Source organism: Bos javanicus, chromosome 5, assembly GCF_032452875.1.
Source record: "Bos javanicus breed banteng chromosome 5, ARS-OSU_banteng_1.0, whole genome shotgun sequence".
Taxonomy (NCBI): domain Eukaryota; kingdom Metazoa; phylum Chordata; class Mammalia; order Artiodactyla; family Bovidae; genus Bos; species Bos javanicus.
In genome coordinates, this window is record NC_083872.1 from 37,849,810 (window position 1) to 37,867,370 (window position 17,561).

Genomic DNA, 17,561 nt, shown 5'->3' on the forward strand with positions numbered 1-17,561 from the left:
TTAGCATAATTTTTTTTTGGTACAGTCAGTGCTATTAATTTATACTATCTTTATACAATTTGGGGGATTTTATTTGTTATTTGTTTTTTTAAATTTTTTATACAAGTTTGAAAGATTATTTTCCATTTACAGTTATTACAAAATTTTGGCCGTATTCCCTCTGTTATACAATACTTGAGCCTGTCTTAAATGTTATCCTTTTACCTCTCATTCCCTCCTCCCCATATTTCTCCTCCCCCTCTACTGATAGCCACTAATTTGTACTTTGTATCTGTGAGTCTGCTTCTTTTTTGTTATACATCCTAGCTTGTTGCATATTTTACGTTCCATATATGTCATATTATACATTTGTCTTTCTATGTCTGACTCATTTCACTTAGCATAATACTTTCCAAGTTCATCCATGTTATTGCAAGTGGCAAAATTTCATTCCTTTTAATAGCTGAGTAGTATTCCATTGTGTATGTATGTGTACATATATATATGTAAAAGTGAAAGCAAACTCACTCAGTCGTGTATGACTCTTTGTGATCCTATGGACTACAGCCTACCACACTCCTCCGTCCATGGGATTTTCCAGACAAGAGCACTGAAGCGGGTTGCCATTTCCTTCTCACACACACATATATATATAAATACATTTTCACATCTTCTTTATCCATTCACCTGCTGTTGGACTGTTAGTTTGCTTCTATAGCTTGACAATTGTAAATAATTCTGCTATGACATTGGGGTTTAGGTATTAATATTTTTTGATTTTAGTCTTTTTTTTTTTTTTAAGAAATATACTGAGGATCTGGAATGCTGGGTCATATTGTAGTTCTAGGTTTTTGTTTTTTTTTTTTTGAGAACCTTCATAGTGTTTCCATGGTGGCTTGCACCAACTTACGTTCTTACCAGCAGTGTACAAATGTTCCCTTTTCTTCATTTCTTTGCCAACATTTGTTATTTATGATCTTTTTGATGACAGCCATTCTGACAGGTTAGTTGATATCTCTTGGTGGTTTTGATTTCCATTTCCCTGATGATTAGCAATGTTGAGCATCTTTTCATATGCCTGTTGGCCATCTGAGTTTCCTCTTTGGAAAAACAGTTCTTCTGGCCATTTTTTGCTCAGTAATGGGACTATCAACAAAATGAAAAGACAATCTACTGAATGGAAGAAAATATTTGCAAATAATATGACTGAAAGTTATTAATATTCGACATATGTAAAGAGCTCATACAACTCAACATCAAAAAAACAAACTGACTAAAAGGCAGAAAAAAATGTTTTTCATATTTTGAGTAAAGCAATCTTCCCTTAAGTCTTTTTCCTTAAAGTGAGTTGTTAATGCTCATACAATATGAAGGAGCAGTAGTTATGCCAGCTGTCTATCTTATTCTACTGCTTAATTATTAGGGTCAACAATGGTTCATATTAAAATGTATTCTGTGTGTATAATATTGCCATCATATTTATATTTTTCTCCAATTACCTCTCCTTTCATCTCAAAACACTAGCTATCCTATTCCAGTTTGTGGTCCTACACAGAGACCAGCAATTCCAGAGCCCAGAGATTGGTACAGGGTATGGGTTTAACAGCACTGCTTAAATAAAATGAATGAATGCATGTTGTAGTTTCACCGGCACATTGGAAAACTTGGCATCAGAAAATAAATGAGTGAAGATTAAATCCTGTTGTTAGGGTATAAGATTATGCCTCTTGTTGTTCAGTCACCCGGTCATGTCCAACTCTGTGCAGCCCCACGGAATACAGCACACTAGGCCGCTCTGTCCCTCACCATCTCCCAAAGTTTGCCCAGGTTCATGTCCATTGAATCGGTGATGCCATCCAGCCATCTCATCCTCTGTCATCCTCTTCTCCTCATGCCCTCAAACTTTCCCAGATGCCTCTTAGACACAGGTATTTTGATTTTGGATGAACACAAGAACAAAAAATAATGCTTTGAATGTCATATATCACAACCATAATCATAATCTGAACTAAGTTCCAGACTAGGAAGAAAAAATCCTGGGTTATAGGTGAGGCTCCAAGGCCACAGGGCTTTGGGCAAATCACTTTTATCTTGCAAGGCCTCATGGTTTCCAAATCTACTCTTTTTTAAAGTGTGGGGGAGGGGAAGTAGATGCACTCTAAGGCCCCCCGAATCTTAAGCATTCCATTGTGTCTGAATAATCTACAAGAAGACAAAGCCTTCAGTATTTCACAATTCTTCATGCAAACCACCAGCTGAGAAGCATAAATGTGGTTCTTTTGATCCTTGTTTTGTCATTTCTACTCTATTACAGAACAGTCATGAGATGAAGAAATTTCATCAATATATACTAACAGAAAAAAGCCATGTAATTTTTTAAAATGTAATTTTTAGCATCTATCTTTCCTAAGAATTTTAAAAACAGCTCTATTCAGATGTAATTCACACAGCTTATAATTCATCCATTTAAAATACATAATTCAATGGTTTTCAATATATTCACTGAGTTGTGCAAGCTCATCACGACCATCATCCCAATTTCAGAACATTTTATCACTTGTCACCCTAAAATCTTGTACTATTAGCAGTCAGTTTTCCAATTCCACCTCCTTGCACTTCTAACGGTAGACTCATACAATATGTCGTCCTTTGTGACTGGCTTTTTTCACTAAGCATGTTTTCAAGTTTCATGTGGCTTCAGTATGTTTTATTGGAAAATAATATTCTACTGTGTGGATAAACTATATTCATCCATTTATCCACTGAATGAATTTATCATTTGGCTATTATTAATAATGCTTCTATGAATATTTGTGTTCAAGTTTTTGTTGGACATGTTATCCTTTCTTTTAAGGATATAACTAGCAGCAAAATGCTGTCATATGTTGACTCTGTTTAACCTTTGAGAAAGTGCTAGACTATTTTCTAAAGCAACTGCACTGTTTTACATTTTTACCAACAATGTATGAGAGTTCCAATTTCTCAGCACTCTTGCCATCACTTTTCATTAACTGACTTTATTTCAGCCATCATAGTGGATGTAAAGGGTTATTTCACTCTGGTTTTGATTTGCCTAGAGGCTAATGTGTTCAACACCTATTTATATATTTATAGGCCATTTATATCTCTTCTTTGGGAAAATGTTTATTTAAATACTTTGCCCATTTTCAATTGGGTTATTTATATTTTTATTATGTTGTAATATTTCTTTATATATAATCTGAATTAAAATTCCTTATCAGATATATTATGGATGTGCCAGCCATATAGAATAGTCAGAAACTATACCCTCCTTGATTTTTTGGAAATTTTATGAAGAATTGATATTGTTTCTTTAACTATTTGGTAGAATCTAACAGTAAAGTCATACAGGCTGGCTTTTCTTTGTTTTGTTTTGTTTTTTTTTCGATTGAAGTATATAGTTGATTTGCAATATTGTACTATAATAATTTCAAGAGTATAGCATAGTGATTCAGTGTTTTTGAGATTATATTTTATTATAGGTTATTATAAGATATTGGGTATAATTCCCTGTACCATACAGTAAAGCCTTGTTGCTTATCTATTTTACTTATAGTTATTTGTACCTGTTAATCACATACCCCTAATTTGCCCCTCCCCTTTCCCTTCCCCTTTGGTAACTGTAGGTTTGTTTTCTACATCTGTGAGTGAGTCTATTTCTGTTTTGTGTATACACTCATTTGTATTATTTTTAAGATTCAACATGTAAGTAATACTTGTCTTTTTACGTCTAACATATTCGTTAAGCATAATATGCTTTAGGTCCATCCACGTTGCTGCAAACGGCAGAATTTCATTCTTCTTTAAGACTAATTTTCCATTATATCGATATATGTCTGTATTATATCTATATATATATCTCACATTTTCTTTGGAGAAGGACATGGCAATCCACTCCAGTACTATTGCCTGGAAAATTCCATGGACAGAGGAGCCCGGTAGGCTACAGTCCATGGGATCACATTTTCTTAAACCAATCATCTGTCGATGGGCACTTGGGTTACTCCCATATCTTTGCTATTATGAATAGTGCTGCTGTGAACATGGGGTGCCTGCATCTTTTCAATTTTAGTGTTTTGAGATTTTCTGGATAGACATGTAGGAGTGAAACTGTTGAATCACAGGGTAGCTCTGTTTTTAGTTTGTTAAGGAACCTCCATATTTTTTTCCCATAATGTCTGCACCAATTTACAAACCTAGACAGCATATTAAAGACCAGAGACATCACTTTTATGACAAAGGTCTGTACAAGTCAAAGCTATGGTTTTTCCAGTAGTCATGTATAGCTGTGAGAATTGGACCATAAGAAAGAAAACCGACGAATTGATGCTTTTGAGTTGTGGTCCTGGAGAAAGCTCTTGAGAGTCCCTTAGACTGCAAGGAGATAAAACCAGTCAATCCCAAAGGAAATTAACCCTGAGTATTCATTAAAAGGACTGATGCTGAAGCGGAAATTCTAACACTTTGGCCACCTGATGCTAAGAGCCAACTCATTGGAAAAGACCCTGATGCTGTGAAAAATTGGGGGCAGGAAGAGAAGGGGATGGCAGAAGATGAAATGGTTGGATAGTATCACTGACATGGACAAAATTTAGCAACTAAACATCAACAAAAATACTGTTTTCCATAATGTCTGTACCATTTTACATACTTTGTGGGAACTTTTTACAATTATTAATCCAATCTCTTTATTTGTTATATTTATTCACATTTTCTATTTTTTGGATCAGTTTTGAGAGTTTGTGTCTTTCTAGAAATTTGTTCAGTTCATCTAAGTTATCTAACTTATTAGCATATGGTTCCTTAGAGTATTCCCTTATAATTCATTTTATTTCTGAAAGGTCAGTAGTGATATTCTTTCATTCTTTATTTTAGTAATTTGTGTCTTCTCCTTTTTTCTTGGTAAATTTACCTAAATTTGTAAATTTTGCTGATCTTCCCTGTCCTCCACATTCCCAGAGTTTTCTCAAGTTCATGTCCATTGAGTTGGTGATGCTATCTAATCATCTCATCCTCTCTGCCTTCTTCTCCTTTTGCCTTTGATCTTTCCTAGCATCAGGGTTTTTTGCATGAGTTGGCTCTTCACATCAGGTGGCCAAATATTTGGAGATTCAGCTTCAACATCAGTCCCTAACAACAATTTATGCTCTAATATTTATTATTTCCCTCCTTCCTTATTTCACTTTGCTGTTCTTCTCCAATGTCTTAAAGTGGAAACTTGATAATTGATATGAGATCTTTTTTTTAAATAAAAGTATTAAGAATTATAAATTTCCCTATAAGTATCATTTTAGCTGCATCCCATGCTTGCTATGTTATGCTTCCATTTTCATTCATCTCATAGTATTTTCTAATTTCCTTTGTGATTTCTTTTATCCACTGGTTATTCAAGAATCTGTTGTTTAACTTCAACATGACTGTAAATTTTCCAAATTTTCTTCTATTATTAGTTTCTCATATTATTCCATTTTGGTTAGATCATACTTTATATGATTGAAATTCTTTTAAAAATACTGAGTCTTGTTTTATGGTCCAACTTTTACATTTATATATGACTACTGGAAAAACATAGCTTTGACTATATGAATCTTTATTAGCAAAGCAATGTCTCTGCTTTTTAATACACTGTCTAGGTTTGTCATGGCTTTCCTTCCAAGGATCAAGTGTTTCTTAATTTCATGTTTCTATTTTTTTCATCTTCCTGTAGATTTGAGTTATGATCTGGCATTACTTTATCACTACAATACAGCTTTGCTCTCACCCACTTCTTTTGTGAATATATTGTATTTCTGAATGTTACAATCATAGCAAAATAATTATATACATATTGATTTATACAACTGCTTTTTAAATAAATTAAGAGGAGAACACCCAATTATAGTCTTTTATAATTATCTATATAATTACCTTTACAAACACTCTATGTTTCTTCATGTGGATTTGAATTATTATTCAAGATTACTTGTCTTCAGCCTGAGGAACTTTCTTTAGTATGCCTTGTAAGACAATTTAGCTAATAAAAAATTATCTCAGCTTTGTGTATATGGAAAAATTTTTACTCTGCCTTCATTTGTTTTTATAAAAATATAATTGCTTTGCAATGTTGAGTTAATTTCTGGTCAACAACACTGTAAATACACCATATGTGTTACATACATCCACTCCTTCTTGAGCCTCCTTCCCTCCCACTGGAATCCAGAAAGATGGGACTGATGAACGTATTTGCAGGGCAGAAACGGAGGTGCAGACATAGAGAATGGACTTGTGCACACAGGGGAGTGAAATGAGAGAGTAGCATAGATATATATACACTACCTTGTATAAAATAGCTAGCTAGAGGGAACAGGTGTAAGGCACAGGGAGCTCAGCTCGGCTCTCTGCCTTCAGTTCTGAAGGATACTTTTGATAGACATAAGAACTCCATTTTACGGTATTTTATTCCACCATTTTGAATATTCTTTGCCTTCCAGCCTCCTTTGTTTTGGATAGGACAGTTATTGGTTTTCATTTCAATTCAGTTCAGTCACTCAGTCATGTCTGACTCTTTGTGACCCCATGGACTGACTACAGCACGCAAGGCCTCCCTGTCCATCACCAACTGCTGGACTCTACCCAAACCCATGTCGCTAAGCCTCTTAGGAGATAATAATAACAACAGGTGGCTAGGGGATAATCTGATGGATGAGTTCTGGGCAGCTTAGTATTCTGTGCAGATTGCCACACTTGCCAAGAAACCTGCTCTCATCTGCCCTCTAACTCTGTCCTGTTCTTTTCTTTCTTTATCTTCAAAATTTACTTACTATATTAAGTGACATGCATATACCAGGTCAATTTTGAAAAGTATTTAGTTTCTCTAAATGGTATTGACTCTGCCACCAAAATATGAAGCTTCTATTGATAGTTTTACATGATAACTTTTTAAAGATACAATATTAATTGCCACCTAAATTTCACTATTTTCAGTTCAGTTCAGTCCAGTTGCTCAGTTGTGTCCGACTCTTTGCAGCCCCATGGACCACAGCATGCCAGGCCTTCATGTCCATCACCAACTCCCGGAGTTTACCCAAACTCATGTCCATTGAGTCAGTGATGCCATCCAACCATCTCATCCTCTGTCATCCCCTTCTCCTCCTGCCCTCAATCTTTCTCAGCATCAGGGTCTTTTGAAATGAGTCAGCTCTTTGCATCAGGTGGCCAAAGTATTGGAGTTTCAACTTCAATATCAGTCCTTCCAATGAATAGTCAGGACTGATTTCCTTTAGGATGGACTGGTGAGATCTCCTTGCAGTCCAAGGAACTCTCAAGAGTCTTCTCCAACACCACAGTTCAAAAGCATCGATTCTTTGACACTCAATTTTCTGTATAGTCCTACTCCCACATCCATACATGACTACTGGGAAAATCATAGCCTTGACTAGACAGACCTTTGTTGGCAAAGTAATGTCTCTGCTTTTTCATATGCTGTCTAGGTTGGTCATAACTTTCCTTCCAAGGAGTAAGCATCTTTTAATTTCATGGCTGCAATCACCATCTGCAGTGATTTTAGAGCCCCCCAAAATTAAATATGCCACTGTTTCCAGTGTTTCCCCATATATTTGCCATGAAGTGATGGGACCAGATGCCATGATCTTAGTTTTCTTAATGTTGAGCTTTAAGCCAACTTTGTCACTCTCCTCTTTCATTTTCATCAAGAAGCTCTTTAGTTCTTCTTCACTTTCTGCCATAAGGGTGGTGTCATCTGCATAGCTGAGGTTATTGATATTTCTCCCGGCAATCTTCATTCCAGCTTGTGCTTCTTCCAGCCCAGTGTTTCTCATGATGTACTATGCATATGAGTTAAATAAGCAGGGTGACCATATACAGCCTTGACATACTCCTTTTCCTATTTGGAACCAGTCTGTTGTTCCAAGTCCAGTTCTAACTGTTGCTTCCTTACCTGCATACAGGTTTCTCAAGAGGCAGGTCAGGTGGTCTGGTATTCCCATTTCCTTCAGAATTTTCCACAGTTTATGGTGATCCACACAGTCAAAGGCTTTGGCATAGTCAATCAAGCAGAAATAGATGTTTTCTGGAACTCTCTTGCTTTTTCGATGATCCAGCAGATGTTGCCAATTTGATCTCTGGTTCCTCTGCCTTTTCTAAAACCAGCTTGAACATCTGAAAGTTCATTGTTCACGTACTGAGGAAACCTGGCTTGGAGAATTTTGAGCATTACTTTACTAGCATGTGAGATGAGTGCAATTGTGTGGTAGTTTGAGCATTCTTTGGCATTGCCTTTCTTTGGGATTGGAATGAAAACTGACCTTTTCCAGTCCTGTGGCCACTGCTGAGTTTTCCAAATTTGCTGGCATATTGAGTGCAGCATTTTCACAACATCATCTTTTAGGATTTGAAATAGCTCAACTGGAATGCCTACACTTCCACTAGCTTTGTTCATGTTGATGCTTCCTCACATTCCAGGATGTCTGGCTCTAGGTGAGTGTGAGTGATCACATCATCGTGATTATCTGGGTTTTGAAGATCTTTTTTGTACAGTTCTTCTGTGTATTCTTGCCACCTCTTCTTAATATCTTCTAATTCTGTTAGACTATACCATTTCTGTCCTTTATTGAGCCCATCTTTGCATGAAATGTTCCCTTGGTATCTCTAATTTTCTTGAAGAGGTCTCTAGTCTTTCCCATTCTATTGTTTCCCTCTATTGATTTGCATTGATCGTGAGGAAGGCTTTCTTATCTCTCCTTGCTGTTCTTTGGAACTCTGCTTTCAAATGAGTATATCTTTCCTTTTCTCCTTTGCTTTTCACTTCTTTTCACAGCTATTTGTAAGGCATCCTCAGACAACCATTTTGCCTTTTTGCATTGCTTTTTCTTGGGAATGGTCTTGATTCCTGTCTCCTGTACAATGTCATGAACCTCCATCCATAGTTCATCAAGCACTCTGTCTATTAGATCTAGTCCCTTAAATCTATTTCTCAGTTCCACTGTATAGTCATAAGGGATTTGATTTAGGTCATACATGAATGGTTTAGTGGTTTTCCGCACTTTCTTCAATTTAAGTCTGAATTATTGGTTTTACTCTAGGTAATCTGAAGTCTTTGGCAAGTCATTTTTCTCTTGTTACTTTCACAATTTTCCTTTTACTTTTGGCTTTCAACCTTTTGACTATGATGTGTTTGGATGTGGATCTCTTTGTGTTTATTCCACATGGAGTTCAGTAGGCTTCTTGAAGACACAACTTTATTTTTTTCATTAAATTTGAAAGGTTCAACAATTGCTCTTTGAATAATTTCTTTGCTTCTTTCTTTTACAAATGTTTTCCAGTATTTCTATTATATTTGATTTTATCCCACATATAGGTATTTCCAGTATTTCTATCATACTCAATGGCATCCCATACTAGGTTCTGTCAATTTTTTTTTCATACTTTTTTTCTGTCTGGTTTTCAGATTACATAATCTCTATTGATCTGTCTTCAAATCCATTGATTCCCTCTAGTGAGTTTTCATTCCTCACATTCTTTTTATTGATCATTATATTTTCACATTTAGAATTTCATTTAGTAATTTTTTTATAATTTCTATTTCTCTTTGCTGGTAATCTCTGATAAGACTTTGTCATCATGTCATCATGTCTTTCATTCTTTAAGGGTGGCTTCTTTTAGTTTTTTTAATATATTTATAACAGTTATTTTGAAGTCTCTGCTAAATCTACTATTTGGACCCTTTCAAATATAGCTTCTGTTGCTTGTTTTTCCCTGGGAATGGTTCACACATCCATGTTTCTTTTCATTTCTTGTGAATTTTTTTGAAAACTTGATGTAGTAACTCTAGTTACTGATCCTTCTGCCAACCTGGGACTTACTGTACTTGTGACTTGTTTAGTTGCTTAGTAACCTTGGGGAATATTTCAGTGAATTCTATTTCTGCTTTAGGGTAAGTCCTTTAATGTCACTACTCTGGTAGCATAGCATAACCTTGGGCATGTACACAGTCACCTTGATACCCGTTTTGCCCAGAGATGATAGTGGTTTTAGCTGAGATGTCTTCAAAAGTCTCTTTTCCTTATCTTCATACTAAAATTCTAAGTGGCCTGCCTCTAGTGTTATTATTTCACAGAAGTTAAACTTTAATAAATGTTAGCTGATTGTTTTTTTTCTTGGAAAATTCCCAAGGGCATAAATCATTCTGCATTCTGAACCAATTAAAAACTGTTTTGTTTTGTTTTTTTCCTTTCTTCAGAAGTAGTCTTTTAGGCCAGTCTTTATGACTTGATCATACTCCAGGAGAGCTTTTCTTAGCTTCTCTTCCCCCCAACTTTGTTTTAAAAACAAGACTACTAAGTAATCTAACATTTCACTTGTTGCTATCATGGAGCTACTAGTTGTCCCTTAACTGCTCATAAAAATCTCCTTTTTCCTTTTAATATAGAATCTTTAGGTTTGAACTTCCCCACTCTGTTCCAAATAATCCGATTTCGTTGGGATGAGTTACAGACTCTCTGTGCTTACAGCCTGCTTTCCTTTCTGAGCAGAACCTATAAAACCGTCTGCCTGTCTTCAAGGAATATCCCTACTCCCTGAGTAGGGTGCTGGGTGGGGACAGTAGCCCTTGGTCTTCTTGGCTTATCTCTTAATGTGGAGTCTCTGCCCCATGAGCAAACTGGGGTGAATGTAATCCCTCAGTCTGTGATTGGGAGTTTAGTGGAATAAAAGAGTCCCAGACTCCGGGTTTGTCTGACTAGAGTTTCTACTACACAGAACTGAAAAGAATGAGATATGCTTGTGACCTGCACCTCCCTGAGAGAAAATATAATCATAGACCATGAGCTGAGGGAAGAGGCAGCCCCTATCTTCTTGGTTGTACAATCTGGAGTAGAGCTTCCCTCACATTAAGCTGAGGGAGTGGTGCAAAGTCTTGATTTAATTAAAAGCTCAAAGTTTAAAGGGCTGAAGAGGCTTCTTTTTTTTTTTTTTTTTTTTTAGTAAATACAGTGATTAGATATTCTGAGAGTTTCAAATACAAAACATCTAAAAATGCCAGTTTAAATGCAAAAACTGGCATGGGGAAATAGCAAATCATCTTTTTAAATACATCAATATCCTGTCAAGAATGTAATGAAAATCATCAGAGCAGCATCTTTTTCTTTACAATCATTTCTGTAAAATGATTTTACTAAATAATAGCTTAAATTTTTCATTAACCAGAAACACAAAGATAGGCAGTTCATAGCCAGTACATCAGCTCCATCAATGGCCCTGCATCCTTTTATCTTTCTGTTACTGTACATCATTGTTATGGCATATTTTTCACTCTCAGACTAGTACTTCATGGACTGAAGATTACTATTCCATCTCTAACATCATATCTGTACTCAGAGCAGTTCAAAAACAAGGAAACAGCCAAAGAATGGTTGGCACTTATAAGACCAATGAAAAACTTTAGAATTATCCAACAGATTTTGAGTATATCTCCTTGGCCAGAATTAAACCACATAGCTACCTCTCTCTAGTTAGCAAAGGAGGCTGGGAAATGTAGTTTTTGAAGTTGGACATATTACCACTGAAGGAAATCTGGCTTCTATTAGTAAGAAAAAATGGCAGATGGATATCAGATAAACTAGTAGTGTCTGCCATAGCAATATTGTAGGAAAATGGGAATATGTATACCCTTGTGTTGGGAATATAATTGTCACAACTTCAAGGAATAAATTTGTTATAGCTACAAAAATTGGAGAAAAAAATGAGTAAAATAGGACTACTCATAATAACATGGACAACATTCATAAACAATTTTTAAACTAAAAATTTCAAGTTGTAAAACAATGTGTATAATATGATAGTTTATGTATGAAATTTTATATATTATATCAAGACTCTTTTCACCAAAAAAAGACTTTATTTTATTTTTATTGACATACAATTGAGGTACAACTTTATATATGCTACAATTTAGAGATTCACAATTTTTAAAGGTTATCCTCAATTTATAGTTATTGTAAAATATTGGCTATGTTTTCCTTGGTGTACAATATATCCTCATACCTTATTTCATACATAATAGTTTATAGCTCTTTCTCCTTTGCCCCATACGACCCCTATTGCCTTCCTTCTCCCCACTGTGAGTCTGTTACTTTTTTCTGTTACATTAACTAGTTTGTTATATTTTTTAGATTCTACATATTTCTTTTAATGAGAAGAGTTTATTATATTATTTAAATGCATAAGTGGCCTGCAGATGAGTAAGGGAGATCCATGGGGAAATAGCAAATGGAATCAGTGGGTGGATGAGTGCCAAGCCTGGGGCTATGAGAAGAGCTGCAGGGCTGGTTTTCTAAGGGTCTTGGAATTAATGGGCCACCGAATGTGAAAGAACAGAACCCAGAATCAGTTAGCCTAAAATCAAACACTGAAAGACAATATTTGTCTTTCTCTGTCTGACTTATTTAACTTAGCATAATATGCTCTAAACCCATCTATATTGCTGAAAATGGCAGCATTTCATCCTTTTTTATGGCTCAGTAGTATTCCAGTGGTGTGTGTGTGTGTGTGTGTGTGTGTGTGTGTGTGTGTTTGATATCATACCTTTATCCATTCGTTTATTGACAGGTTGCTTATAGTGTTTCACCGAGACTCTGGAACATCATCTCAATTCAGCTGAGTTCAGTTGCTCAGTCATGTCTGACTCTTTGCGACCCCATGGACTGCAGTACGCTATGCTTCCCTGTCCCTCACCAACTCTCGGAGTTTACTCAAACTCACATCCATTGAGTCAGTGATGTCATCCAACCATCTCATCCTCTGTTGTCCCCTTCTTCCTCCTTCAATCTTTCCCAGCATCAGGGTCTCTTTCAAATGAGTCGGTTCTTCGCCTCAGGCAGCCAAAGTATTGGAGTTTCAGCTTCATCATCAGTCATTCCAATAAACATTCAGGATTGATTTCCTTTAAGGATGGACTGGTTGGATCTCCTTGATGTCCAAGGAACTCTCAAGAGTCTTCTCCAACACCACAGAACATCATTTCAAGTACCATTATTTTAAAATTTATTCCAGAAATTGTATCATATAAAAATTAAAGCAGATCCCATTTTTGAAAAAAACTAAACAACTTTTCAGGGGCACATCTTTCCCAAGGTTTAAAGGCAAAAACATGGGTTTGGGAACCAATAGTCTAAGCTTTGAATCACGGCTTGAAAACCTCTGAACTCTGTATCGTGAAGCTTGTTGCTTTAATTCTGTTACCCCTGTGTAAAGTCACAGGACCAATTCCTACCCTCCAGGATTGCCATGAAGATTAGAGACAACAATGTGTCTCACCTAGGTCTGATGCTTATTCTGTGCACTGCAAACTGTTGCTCTGGTGCATAAATTGGCTTCTCAGTTTCTGTGCCCTGAATAATTTCCTACACAAATGGTGGTATCACTTGAAATTGCTCTCAGTAACCCCCAAATCACTTGACCAATCATTCTACATTCCCATCACTGTTAACCGCTAAAGTATTCAATGACACACCCAGGACCAAATAAAAGAGAAAATAGAAACTGAGTGGTTTGTTGAATAAACATGAATCAAAGGCCCCATGATTTTTAAGGCATTCAAATGTTTACAAGTTTTTCCTTTTTCAAGAGAGAGAAAATGTCTCAAGAGAGAGTGTAAGTGTCTGAATGTCTGGTATAGCTTTTACCTTCTTTAGATTTATAAAAACTCATAACTTCAAAAACATAAACTAAGACTCTTACCCAATTACAGGGGAAAAAGTTCTTTATATGTATTACAAGCAATGTTATTAAGGCTCATAGTTCTTTTAAAAGATGTTAAGAGAAAAATTATGGTAAGAGGTCAATTGTTCATAAAAAAAACTTTCAAAAAGAGATGCCAATGTAAACACACATGTTGAACAAGGGCCACTTGGACCAAGATAAGATCTCTATTATGTGATAAAATACATTTCAATCTAAATCCCTCATCCTTTCTGTAATGTAAGGACAACATATTCCTTTATGGCTATTTTAGGGGTTTTATTTTGACTGAAATGTTTCGTTGTTGTTCAAAAAAATCATGGGGCATTAATATATGCAATCTGATAATAGATTCTTTTTAAAAATTGACTTGCTCTTTTCCAGTTCTAAAACCAAAAAAAGAACAAAAATCCAATGGAGAATTCGGATGAATACTTTTAATCAACATGAAAAAGCTGATTAGTACGTTTCACTCTTAAAGGAGAGACAAGGATAAATAATCTGAGGAGTGAGGTATTTGAATGGCAGGACTGGACCAATGATAGTCCAGAAGGGGCCATCTCTGATGGTGAGAATATGATTCACTGCTACTTGGCTGCTTCTTTTTCAGAAGGTCCTTCTCCCCCACTTATGATAGTTTGTCAACAACTCCTTTAGCATTAAGCAGTTTTAGTATATTATCAGCCATCAATAATGTATTTTAAATTATTTTACACATGAACTTCTCTTGAGAGTGAGATCACTAGCTAAGCTGCCTCTTATGAGGATGCTGATAGACAAAGAAATATTTAGAGTCCCAGACAATTGTCAGAATGGGGACACTTTGAAAGAAGGGAAAGTGAAGGAAAAAAGGAAGGAGAGAGCTGGCAACAGAATTGGTATACTTTCTAATCATGTCTCAATTTTCAAAAGGGAAAGAAGACAGATAGGAGAAGGAACACTAAAGGTGTCAAGAGTGTAGAGGCCTGTGCACTGAAGACATGAACTCAAATATTGGGAAAAAGAGAAAAGATTGTATTCTTGGGAAGGATGTAAATAGACGCATGTTCTCTGTATTACTCAGGGTTCTCCAGATAAGCAGAATCAATAGGATATATCCTACAGGATAGTTATATATATATATAATTAAAGGTATTGGCTCATGCAATTATGGTGGAAGAAATTCAGTGATCTTCCATCTGCAAGAGGGAGACCCAGAACTAATCCAAAAGCCTGAGTACCAACTGAAGGATAGATCATTGTCTCAGCTCAAGTAGTCAGGCAGAGAGAGTAAATTTACTCTTTCTCCACAATTTTATACTCTCCAGGCCCTCCATGGACTGGATGATGCCATGGGACTGAATGCCATGGACTGCATGACCCACTCCAGGGAGGAAAAACTACTTTATTCAATCCACCAATTCAAATGTTAATCACTTCTGAAAACATCTTCATAGTCACACCCAGAAATAATGTTTAATCTGGGCAACCCATGTTTCAATCAAGTTGGCACAAAAAATTAACCATCATATCATCTAGCTTTCAATCAGCTCCAAAACTTGGGGCTCTATTTCTCAGCACAGGAAAACTGAGAATGTCTGTGTGCAAAAAAAAAAAAAAAAAGAAAAAGAAAGAAAAGAATTATTTTTGGAAAGATGGAAAAGCTTAGGGGTGGAAAAATGGGAATATAGCACCCTATAGCTAATGTAATGGGAAAATCACTAAGGAAAGAAAATTTTTAACTGGCAGATTAAAACTTGGATTTTTATCTTTATAACTCTTTCTGTAAGCATTTTAGTGGAAGAATTACTCAAAATTGGAAATATATTGAGCTCCATGCAAATAGGTTAGAGTTGTTTTCATCTTTTTTTAGCAAAAAGAAAACATAGACATTGTAAGCAACATAAGATGTCAATACAACTGCCCTATATACTTTTTTTCTAAACAACAAAGCTCATCTGGCTACCATTACTTTCCTATCTTGATGGGATATCCTCCATTTATTCTTCCATTCATTTTTGTTTAGAAAGGACATTGGATGTGTTGCTAGAATCACTTGAGCCCAGTAACAACTGTACATTATACGCCTTCACTCTACAGTCTTGGCAGAGAGAAAGGTCTGACAATCTGAATACTGCTATTCAGACAGTCTCCCTAGAAGGAAAAAATGCCAAGGGCTTATCTAACCACAAAGAGAGCAAAACCTTCCAGGAACCACAGAAGAGACAAGGTTCCCTCTCTCAATTCAATTTAAGACAGCTTTAGTTAAGATGCAGTTTCAAAAGATTTTGCAGTGATATAGTGGGTGCTTTTTCAGCAAACCCAAATCAGAAGGTCCTGACCCATTAAAGTGATATAAAGCATAGCATTAATTAATGTTTTGGTCAATGGTTTCCTAATAATATCTAGTAATCTTAACTCAGATATCACCAAATGAATATAAAAAACTGCCTTTTTTATGTGTGTAAACTTTTTTTTGAATTTGTCTAAATAGAGACTCTTTCCTATTGATTTGTTCCCTGGCTCAGGACGTGCTATAGTATACCAGAGTTTGAAGTCAGAAAACTGATTCAAACCCTGCCTCTGTCCTTATTATTATCTGAACATGGACAAATTATTTCACAATTCTCACACTCACATTCCCATATATAAAGTGAGGATAATAGAACCTACTTGATGAGGCTGTTGTATTAAATAATGCACATGCCAAGATATAGCCTAGGGCTTAGCACCTAGGTATGACTCACTCAAGTAAGAGCCCTTCATTTTTCTTAATTGATTTGTATTTCCTGATGTATTTTTCCCTCTATAAGACATTAAAAAGTTGATGAGGAAAAGTCTGACATTATTTTCTATATTCAAAATTTTGATCCATTTTATAAGGTTAACATATACCTGTGATATCATCTAAAAGTAAAAATGCCTCTTTTTAGAAAAATAAGTATCATATATTAATGTATATCTATGGAATCTAGAAAGATGGTACTGATGAACCTACTTGCAGGGCAGCAAAGAAGATGCAGACATAGAGAACATACTTACGGACGAGGGCAAGGGGAGGAAGGTAAGGGTGAGATGAATGGAGAGAGTAGCATGGAAGCATATACATTGGCATGTGTAAAATATATGGCCAGTGGAAAAGCTTTGTGACTCAGGGAACTCACACTGGGGCTCTGTAATAACCTAGAAAGGTGGGATGGGTAGGAGGTAGGAGGGAGGTTCAAGAGGGAGGGGCATATATATATACCTATGGTTAATTCACGTTAATGTATGACAGAAATCAAGCCAATATTGTAAAGCAATTATCCTTCAATTCAAATCAAAATAAGTTTAAAAAACTAAACAAATGAACCTCAAAAAATGTCTCTTTTTTATAGCAACAACAAAATAAGAAGAGCTAGAGAATCTACCCGGGCAGTAAGCATTTACTCAGTGATAGGTCTGTGTTGTATTTGGGTGCTAGAAAGATGATTAGGAAATGGCTAATCTACCCATAATCTGGTGAAAAATATTTGGATTAAGGATTTTATGGCACTTGATGGCATCAGTGATCCTTTATTATCAGGCCTCTGCCTCTCTCTCCAATCCCGGCAATCCCTCAGGACTCTTGTGTCACCCTTCATTCCAGTGCACCCAAAGCTTCTATGGTTTCTCTTGCCCACGCTGATTTCTAGGTCTGGTTCTCATCTAGGTATCCTTGGAGACTCAACTCAAATATCATCAACTTCTCAATTCACCTTCCCTTATTCTCCTTGCCTCTACTACAACCCTCCATTAAATGGGTTAGGTACCACTCCTTGGGGTTCACCTAACACTTTTGCTTATTCCTATCACTGTAATTAGACATT